The sequence below is a fragment of the Nicotiana tabacum genome, chromosome 1 (assembly GCF_000715075.1).
Source record: "Nicotiana tabacum cultivar K326 chromosome 1, ASM71507v2, whole genome shotgun sequence".
NCBI lineage: Eukaryota > Viridiplantae > Streptophyta > Magnoliopsida > Solanales > Solanaceae > Nicotiana > Nicotiana tabacum.
The window spans coordinates 155,129,728-155,138,717 of NC_134080.1; positions in this window are offsets into that span (position 1 = coordinate 155,129,728).

Sequence of the window (8,990 nt, forward strand, 5' to 3'; positions counted from 1 at the left end):
CCCAAGGTTCATCATCCAAAAACTATTGCTCAATATTGTCCTATAGGACTATGTAATACAATTTACAAAACAATTACTAAAATAATTTTTTAATCGTGTTAGACCTTATCTACCTACCATTATTAGTCTTGCACAAAGTAGTTTTGTACCAGATAGACGTGCCATTGATAATGCTATCATAGTACAGGAAGCAGTACAATCCTTCAAAAAACAAAAAGGAAAAATTGGAAATATGATAATAAAATCGACCTTGAGAAAGCCTTTGATCGATTAGAATGGTCCTTTATTCGCTTTTCACTACATCAACAAAACTTCCCACCAACTTTAATCAAACTAATCATGTCATGTGTCTCAACATCTACCATATCAATACTAGTTAATGGCAAACCTACTTATTTCTTCCAACCAACGCGGGGCATCAGGCAGGGAGACCCCTTAAGCATATATCTTTTTATCATTTGCATGGAATCACTCTCTCGGTTGATTGACCATGATGTTGATTGCTTATAATGGTCCCCTGTTAAACTATCACAAAAATTTTCTCCCCTTTCACATCTACTGTTTGCAAACGACCTAGTCTTATTTGCCAAAGCAACTAAAAAAATGTCCACACAATCAACAATATCTTCAGCCAATTCCACCTCCATTTAGGGCAACGTATTAACTTTGCAAAATCAAAACTTATTTTTTCTAACAATGTTCTTACTCATACCCAAAATATACTTTCCACACTATTAAATATCTAGCCCACCACTAACTTTGGGAAATATCTAGGCCTTCCTATCACCAACACAACACCAACTTCTACTGATTATCAATATCTAATAGATTAATTGACTAGGAAACTAGCAGGATGGAAACAAAATTTCCTTTCCTTTGCTGGTAGAACCACCCTCATCAAATCTGTTCTAAATACTATCCCCATGTATGCCATGCAAATAAATATTCTCCCAATCAAGACAATAAACAATTTAGAACGAATTCAAAGAAACTTTCTCTGGGGCTCTTCTCCTACTAAACGAAAGATTCACCTTATTAATTGGGACAAAATTACTACTCCTAAAGCTTATGGTGGGTTAGGAATCCAAAAACTATATCCCAAAAAATCTCTCTTTAATAATGGCCCTCCTTTGGCGCTATTACCAATATACTACCACTAAATGGGCAACTACCCTACATTCTAAATACCAATCGTATCTCAATCAACCTCACCCTCACTTCCCTCACCCTAAAATAACCTCTTCTTCCTACATCTGGAAAAGCATGGCCAAAACTTACCCCTACTTCAAAGAAGGACTAGGTTGGAATATCGCCACGGGTACCCAAATTCAACTATAGTCTGACTATTGGTTATCTACTCACCAAACCTTACGCCATCTCATACATGGTCCTCTCAATTACAATGAGGACAACCTTCCACTAAGCTCAATTCTTCCAAATGGCTTGTGGAATCTCCAAACATTATCCTTTCCACTACCACACCATGTAATCTCACTCATTCATCATATTTCACTAAACACAATAGCCACACCTACTGACCAATACTTTTGGCACCCCTCATCCACCGGGAATTTCTCCACCTCCACTGCTTATGCCTTCCTAACTCCTCCTCCACCTACATAACATCCTCCAAAACCCATAACTTGGATATGGAAAATACATTCTACCAACAAAATTAAGCACTTTCTTTGGCTAATGCTACAACACAAATTACCAACCCTTACATTTCTTTTTAATCGAAATCTTACCAATGATCCCACCTGTCCAGTCTGTACACAAGCGCCTGAAGATATTCTTCATATATATTTCAACTGCACTACGGTATACGACATATGTTACCTAAACCTCTCACTGCCACCACAAATCACTCTCAATTGGATCAAACAAATCTGCCTGCCCACCACCACTAATACTAAGGCAATTCTATCTTATATTCTAGTTCCCATTACTTTTTGGCATATTTGGACCAATCGTAATAATAATATCTTCAATAACACAACTGCTAATATTAATCCCCTTAATGTATACAACCAGGAAGCCCAATATTATTACCTCACTTCTTCAATGAATCCAAAACAAAAGATAACTACCGTTACTCCAATAAAATGGCAGCCCCAGCCCCAAGGGTTCTATAAGTTAAATATTGATAAGGCTTTTGACAAACATAATCACATGGGGGAGCTTCTGGAGTTTTTCGTAATGCCTCTGGTGCTTGGGTATATGGGTTCACTAAGCCACTGAGCCACACCGATATTATTCAAGCTGAATTGCTTGCCCTATACCATGGGCTACAACTAGCACATCATCGCAATTTACGACCATTACAAGTGAAAACGGACTCTCATGTACTCATTCACATCCTAAATACCACCCCACAAAAACACTCACAGGTCATTTTTGAATGCAGGTCGATGCTGCAGGATCTCCAGGTGATTCAGTTACAACACACATTTAGGGAAGGCAATACTGTGGCCGATGCACTAGCCAAGCATGGAAAGACAACCAAAATTCCGAACTACTAATGTTATCCTTTTTGATGATCCACCTGCTTTTGCTTTACTGCTGCTAGCTAATGATATAATAGAAACTGTAACTCTACGTTTCCGTTCCAAACCTTGTAATGCACTAGTTATGTTTTAATATAAACTCCTTCTTAGCAAAAAAAAAGTTACATGCTCCACTTCATCAGTCATCATACTAGAGCATGACATATACCTTTTTTTATTACTCTTTCTTTTTTACTATTCATACTTTTACACATTAAGGGTGTGTTTGGTATGAAGGAAAATATTTTTCGGAAAATATTTTCCAATTTTTCCATGATTGGCTGGCTTAAATGTTTTGGCTTAAATGTTTTGGAAAATATTTTCCTTATGAACTCATTAATGCTTTCCTTATCAAGAGAAGAGAAAACATTTTCCAAAACTCTTTCTCAACCTTCCCCACCCTCACCAACCCACCCCACCCCCTCTCCAAAAAAGGCTTTTTCTTTTTTTTCAAATTTCAGTTTTTCCGTTACCACCCACTCTCGTACCCCTCGACCCTACCACCACCCCCCTCCCGCAAAAAAAATATTTTTTTACCTTTTTTTTTTGCAATTTCAAATTTCCATTTTTTCATTTTTCTGCACAACCCACCCTACGCCCACCCCCCTCCCTCGGAAAAAATATTTTTTAAATATATTTTTTGGTTTTAGTTTTTTATTTTTCGGTTTAAAGGTTCAAAATTTTACAAGTTCCAAAGTTATGAGTTCGAAGGTTTATGTGTTTGGAAGTTTACGGGTTCAAAATTCCACGATTTCGAAAGTTTAGCGGTTCGAAAGATTATGAAATTTGTGGGTTTAGAAGGTTGTTGGTTTGAAAGTTTATGGCTTCATGTTTATTATATCTAAATTATTTATGAATACTTTTGAGAAGCCACTTTCCTTAATTTGCGTACCAAACACCGGAAAATGAGTAAGATTACTACTTGTTTCCAAAAAAATATTTTCTTGAAAAATATTTTTCACGGAAAATATTTTTCGTTATACCAAACACACCCTAAAAGTCACTAACTATTTTTATTTTTCACTTTCTCCTTTTTCAATATCAACCTTTTGTCATGGGCTTAACTCAAGTAAGCAACATGCGAACAGCTTGACAGCCTATATGCTACTCACAACTTCAGTCCTAACCAAGAAACAAGCATAAAATTATGTTGAAACTAAGGCAAACACACACACACAAAAAGGCTGGAAAATGTAGTGAAGTAAAGGCACACAAAGTTTGGGAGGCCAAGTCCAATATTTTGGATTTACTTGATACAAAGAAAATTACAAAGCATGATATGTCTTCTCTAAGGCCTATACAAGTGTATATATTCTAACCAGCCACTACTTGGCCTGAAACTACAAATAAACACACTCTAAAGCTGCCTAACTAAAAGAGAAAAGGGCTAGCTGTTGGGGCACCATGCCTTCTATTGCCTAAAATAGGCTTGTTTGCCTTGACTTTGAATGACTGTCCCTTTCATTGGCAGGCTTTGTGATAGTGTCACGCCTAACTTTGTGGAACTGGTACCTGCTTGCATTAAATGGATTGCATGTTTGTCTTTGACCCTCCCAAATATTGTCATGTTGTGTGGAAAGGCCTCATGGACCTTGACAGCCATGTTTGAATTGAATGTGGCCCTTTAGGCGGGAAAATCAGTAGCGAGTATGGCGGCGCAGCACACTCTCCCCTACTTGAAATGGCGACGACCCCGTATCACAAAGTGTCAAGTAATCATGAACTTGATCCTTAAATTGCCATAGATCCTCATATTTTTCTCATGATACCTCCTCAAGTGATTGCCCCTTCCAATGGACAAAAAATTGAGCACTTGAATTGCCCCAACCTTTGCCTCGGACCAATTGGTGATCGATAATGGCTTCAACTTTCTTATCAATGGCTGAAGGGGTTAAGAAAATTTGAGCACGGCTGGAATGCCCACGCTCCACATCATCCTTCACTTCATGATATAGTTTGAGTTGGCTAGCATGGAAGATGGGATAAATCTTCAAATCATGAGGCATGTCCAGCCTAAACGAAATCTTGCCAACCTTGGCAGTGATTTCGAATGGACCCCCGTAGCGCCGAATTAGGCTTTGATTAATGCGTCTCTGCGACTTAAACTATTGGGGATTTAGCTTTACCATCACCTTATCCCCGATTCTGTAGTGCACCGGACGCTGCTTCCAATCAACTAACTTTTTCATCTTTCGAGAAGATTTGTCTAGATAAGACATTGCCTTGTCCACTTGCTCCTCATAAGATTTAGCCGTATGAAATGCGTCCGAGTTCTTTAACTCTGCACTCACGGGCAAAGATTGAGGTGTATTAGGCTGCTGCCCCATTGCAAGCTCAAACGGGCTTCGCCCGATGATTCACTACACTGCAAATTATATGAGAACTAGGCAGTGTCAAGTAGCTTGGCCCAGTCTTTCTGGTTTGCACTAACAAAGTGCCTCAAATACAGCTCCAAGAGCGCATTGACCCTTTTCGTTTGGCCATCTGTTTGGGGATGAAAACTGGTGGAGAAATGCAACTCCGACCCCAACAGATTGAATAACTCTCTCTAAAAAGCACTGGTGAAACTGGGATCACGATCACTTATGATGTGTCCCCCAATGATTTACCACATCCATTAGGAATAAACGTGCTGCCTCCCTGGCTTTGCAATTGGCGGTGGTAGCAGTGAAGGTTGCATACTTTGAAAATTGATCGACCACCACTATGATGATGCCAAAGCCCTCCGAATTTGGCAAACACGTAATGAAATCCATCTTAATGCTATCCCATAGCCTTTACGCCACTGGTAAAGGCTCAAGAAAGCCTCTCGATACCTTGTTTTCAACTTAGTCTTATTGGCACACAAGACACGTTCGGACGTAGACTTCAATATCATCTCTCATATGCGACCAATAATATGATGACTCCAACAACGCCAAGGAGCGCTTTTGGCCTAGGTGTTCTACCCAAAATTGTGACATTCCCCTCTTCGATCAATGTGTGCCTAAGGTTTCCCCACATAGCCGCAAAAATACGCCTACTAGTGGTATAAAGGAGCCCATCTTCCACCCAAAACTTCTTTGTCTTCCCTTGGCTGGCCAAGTCAAGAAGTTGCTTCACCATTGGATCATACTACATCCCTTGCTTTATTTCATCAAGAATATCACTACTGGTCATGCTAATAATTGGTGCTAACACTGCCTTCCAACTCAACGCTTCGGCAACAACATTGGCTTTCCCTAGTTTGTATTCCAAGAAATAATCAAACTCCGCCAAGAAGTCTTGCCACCGTGCTTACTTAGATGACAACTTATTTTGGGATTGGAAATAACTTGTCACCACATTATCCATTTTGATAATGAAATGAGCTCCCAACGAATAATAAAGCCGGGTTCTTAGAAAATGAACCACCGATGTCATCTGCTTCTCTTGGACAGTTTAACGACGCTCTGCGTCCTTCAATTTTATGCTTTCAAAGGCTATTGGATGGCCCTCTTGCATTAGTATGCCCCAATAGCAAAATCAGATGCATCCATGTGGACCTCAAAGACTTTGGAAAAGTTGGGTAAAGCCAAGAAAGGCTCCTCTGTAATTGGTGATTTAAGACCCTCAAATGCTCCTTGACACAAATCAGTCCACTCCCAAGAGTGGTCCTTCTTCAGCAAATCTGTGAGCGGAGCCGCAATTACTGAATGGCCAAGAATGAATCTCCAGTAATAATTGGCGAGGCCAAGAAAGGACCGCAACTTGGTTACCTTTGTTGGGGCCTCCCAATCTTTAATCATTGTGACCTTGTTGCTATCCATCTGAATTTGTCCTTGTCTGATTGTATGCCCCAAGAATTGCACTTGGGGATGAGCAAGCGAACATGTCGTTCTCCCTTAGAACTTGGAAAAATTTATGGAGGTGATCAAGATGTTCCTCCATACAACTGCTATTAATCACAATATCATCATGATAAATGACTACAAACTGATCCAAAAATCGGTGGAACAACTTGTTCATCAAAGTGCAAAACATAGCGGGGGCGTTGGTCAAACCGAACGACATTACCAACCATTCTAAAGCCCCATAACGTTTCAAACAAGTCGTCTTTGGTTCATCACCCTCGGCTATGCGAACCTCATAATATCCTTTCCTCAAATACATTTTGTTAAACATCTTGGCCTGGCCAAGAAGATCAAATAAATACGCTATCAAAGGGATTGCATATTTGTTCTTTATCGTGACTTTGTTGAGAGTATGATAGTCTAAGCACAACCATAATGTCCCATCTTTCTTCTTTTGGAACAAGACTGGTGCTCCAAATGGTTCCTTCGACGGCCTGACATGTCTCGCCTCAAGCAACTCCTTGAGTTGCTTTCTCAATTCCTCTAGTTTCGAAGGTGCCATGCGATACAGACCCATGGCAGGTGGCTTTTCTCCCGGAATTAGCTCAATCTGATGGCCTACTTCCATACGTGGTGGAAAACGTTTGGGAACATCCTCGAGCATAACATCCTTGTTCTCATCAAGAACCTGCTGCACATATGGGGGCAAGGCTTTATCAACCTTGTCTTCCTCAATCTCTGTTACAACAATGTAGCTTTTCCCCTCTTGAAGACCTTTATGATTTGCATGACAATTGGCCCACAACTTGTGGCACACGAACTATTGGTACCACACAAAGACCCATCGGATCCCAAATATAAATAAGGATAAGACTAGGGGAAATGAAGGCCAGGACTTCATCCAAATAATCTAAACCCAACACAAGATCAAACACATCCATGGGAGCGACAAAGAAACTAACACTCCCTTGCTAAGCCCCTAAGTTGAGCTGCACAATGTGGGCAACTCCATTCACATTGGTAAGGTCGGAATTGACTTTTTTGAACAAATAACTGCTGGGACCAAACGCAAGGCCAAGTGACTTAGTCATGCTTTAGTCATAAAGTTGTGTGTCACACCGGTATCCACCATAATACGGACAGGCTACCCGTTCAGCTTTACATCGACGAGCAGTGATCCTTTCTCCCTCAATCTGGGTTCCTTGATCATCACAACACCAAGTAACGTATGACCTATTTGAGCAAGGCCGGGATTCTCTCGAGCAACCTGCTCCAAAGCAGGTTCTTTGGTCAGCAATGCACCAAGCATCACATGGCCAAAATGAGCCACATCCTGCCTTTCTTGAGCCGCTTTACCTGCTTGTGCACCACCTTCTAGTGGTCTCATTTTAGCTGTAATTAAGGAACCAACCTTGCCCAAAGAAGGACAATCTTTGTAACCATGACTAGGGTCCTTGCAAAGATAGCAGCTTGCGAGGACCATTTGCCTTCTTCCTTTGATTATACATGTCGCGCCAATGAGAAGCACGATTGCCTTCTACTTTGAAATCACGACCTGTGGCAGCATCTTGCTTTGTCATGATATCCATAGTCTCCACCAAGTTTAGTGGGATTGCTCTTGGTATCCTTTGCCTTCGTGAATTCTGTCCTAAAATCATTCAAAGACTCAGCCACATCAATAGCTTCATTGACGTCTTTGACTTGATGCCGCTGCAACTCTTGTTTGGACCAGTTTTGATGGCCATCCATGAAGTAAAATAACAAGTCATCACTTGTCATGTTGGGAATCTACAGAATGAGTTTAGTGAACTTCTTCACGTACTCACGAATGGAAGTTGTTTGCTTGAGCTCTCTCAACTTCTGATGAACCTCATTGACAATATTTTGAGGATACAACTGGTGCTTCAGCTCGAACTGCTCTCAGTCCCTGATGAAGCAACAACCTTTTTCCATCTCTGCTTTCTTCCTTCACCACCACAGCATGGTTGTGTCAGCCAAGTACATAGTTGATACCCGGATCTTGGCAGCTTTATCAATAATGTTGAGGTGTTCAAAGTAGTCTTCCATTTTCCAAATGAAGTTCTCAACATCTTGAGCGTTCCTTTCACCCTTGAACTCTTTGGGTTTGGGAAACTCAACCTTGTATTCACGCACCGCACCGTTACTGGACTCGTGCCACCAACAAGTTTTGCTGCCTCGAGTTGTTGTTTAAGGAACTCAAATTCCCCGTGCAACACCGAAACAACCTCAGTCAGCTTGAGCTCAAAGTTGGTCAGTCCTTCCTTGTGCTTATCAGTCAAAAGATCCAAAGCCTCCTTGACGTCTCCTAGCTCCTCTAGAGCAGTAGACTCAAGTGATCAGAAGTTGTCTTCAACAACTTCAATGTGCCGGTTTAAAGCAGCTAAACCAGCCTTGGTGAGATCCACTCGCATGTCTAAACGGCCTGAAGCAAACCCATCACCTTCCTTACCATGGCTAACCTGTTGTGGGGTGGCTTATAAGTCTTTCCCTCACTCGTTTCACCCATTGCAGGATCTCGCACCTTGCTCGTCCTTTCTTTCTTTTGCTTCTGCTTCCTTGTTGGTGACTCGTCCCTCCCACAAATGTTGCCCAAAACAACATTTTCTCTCTC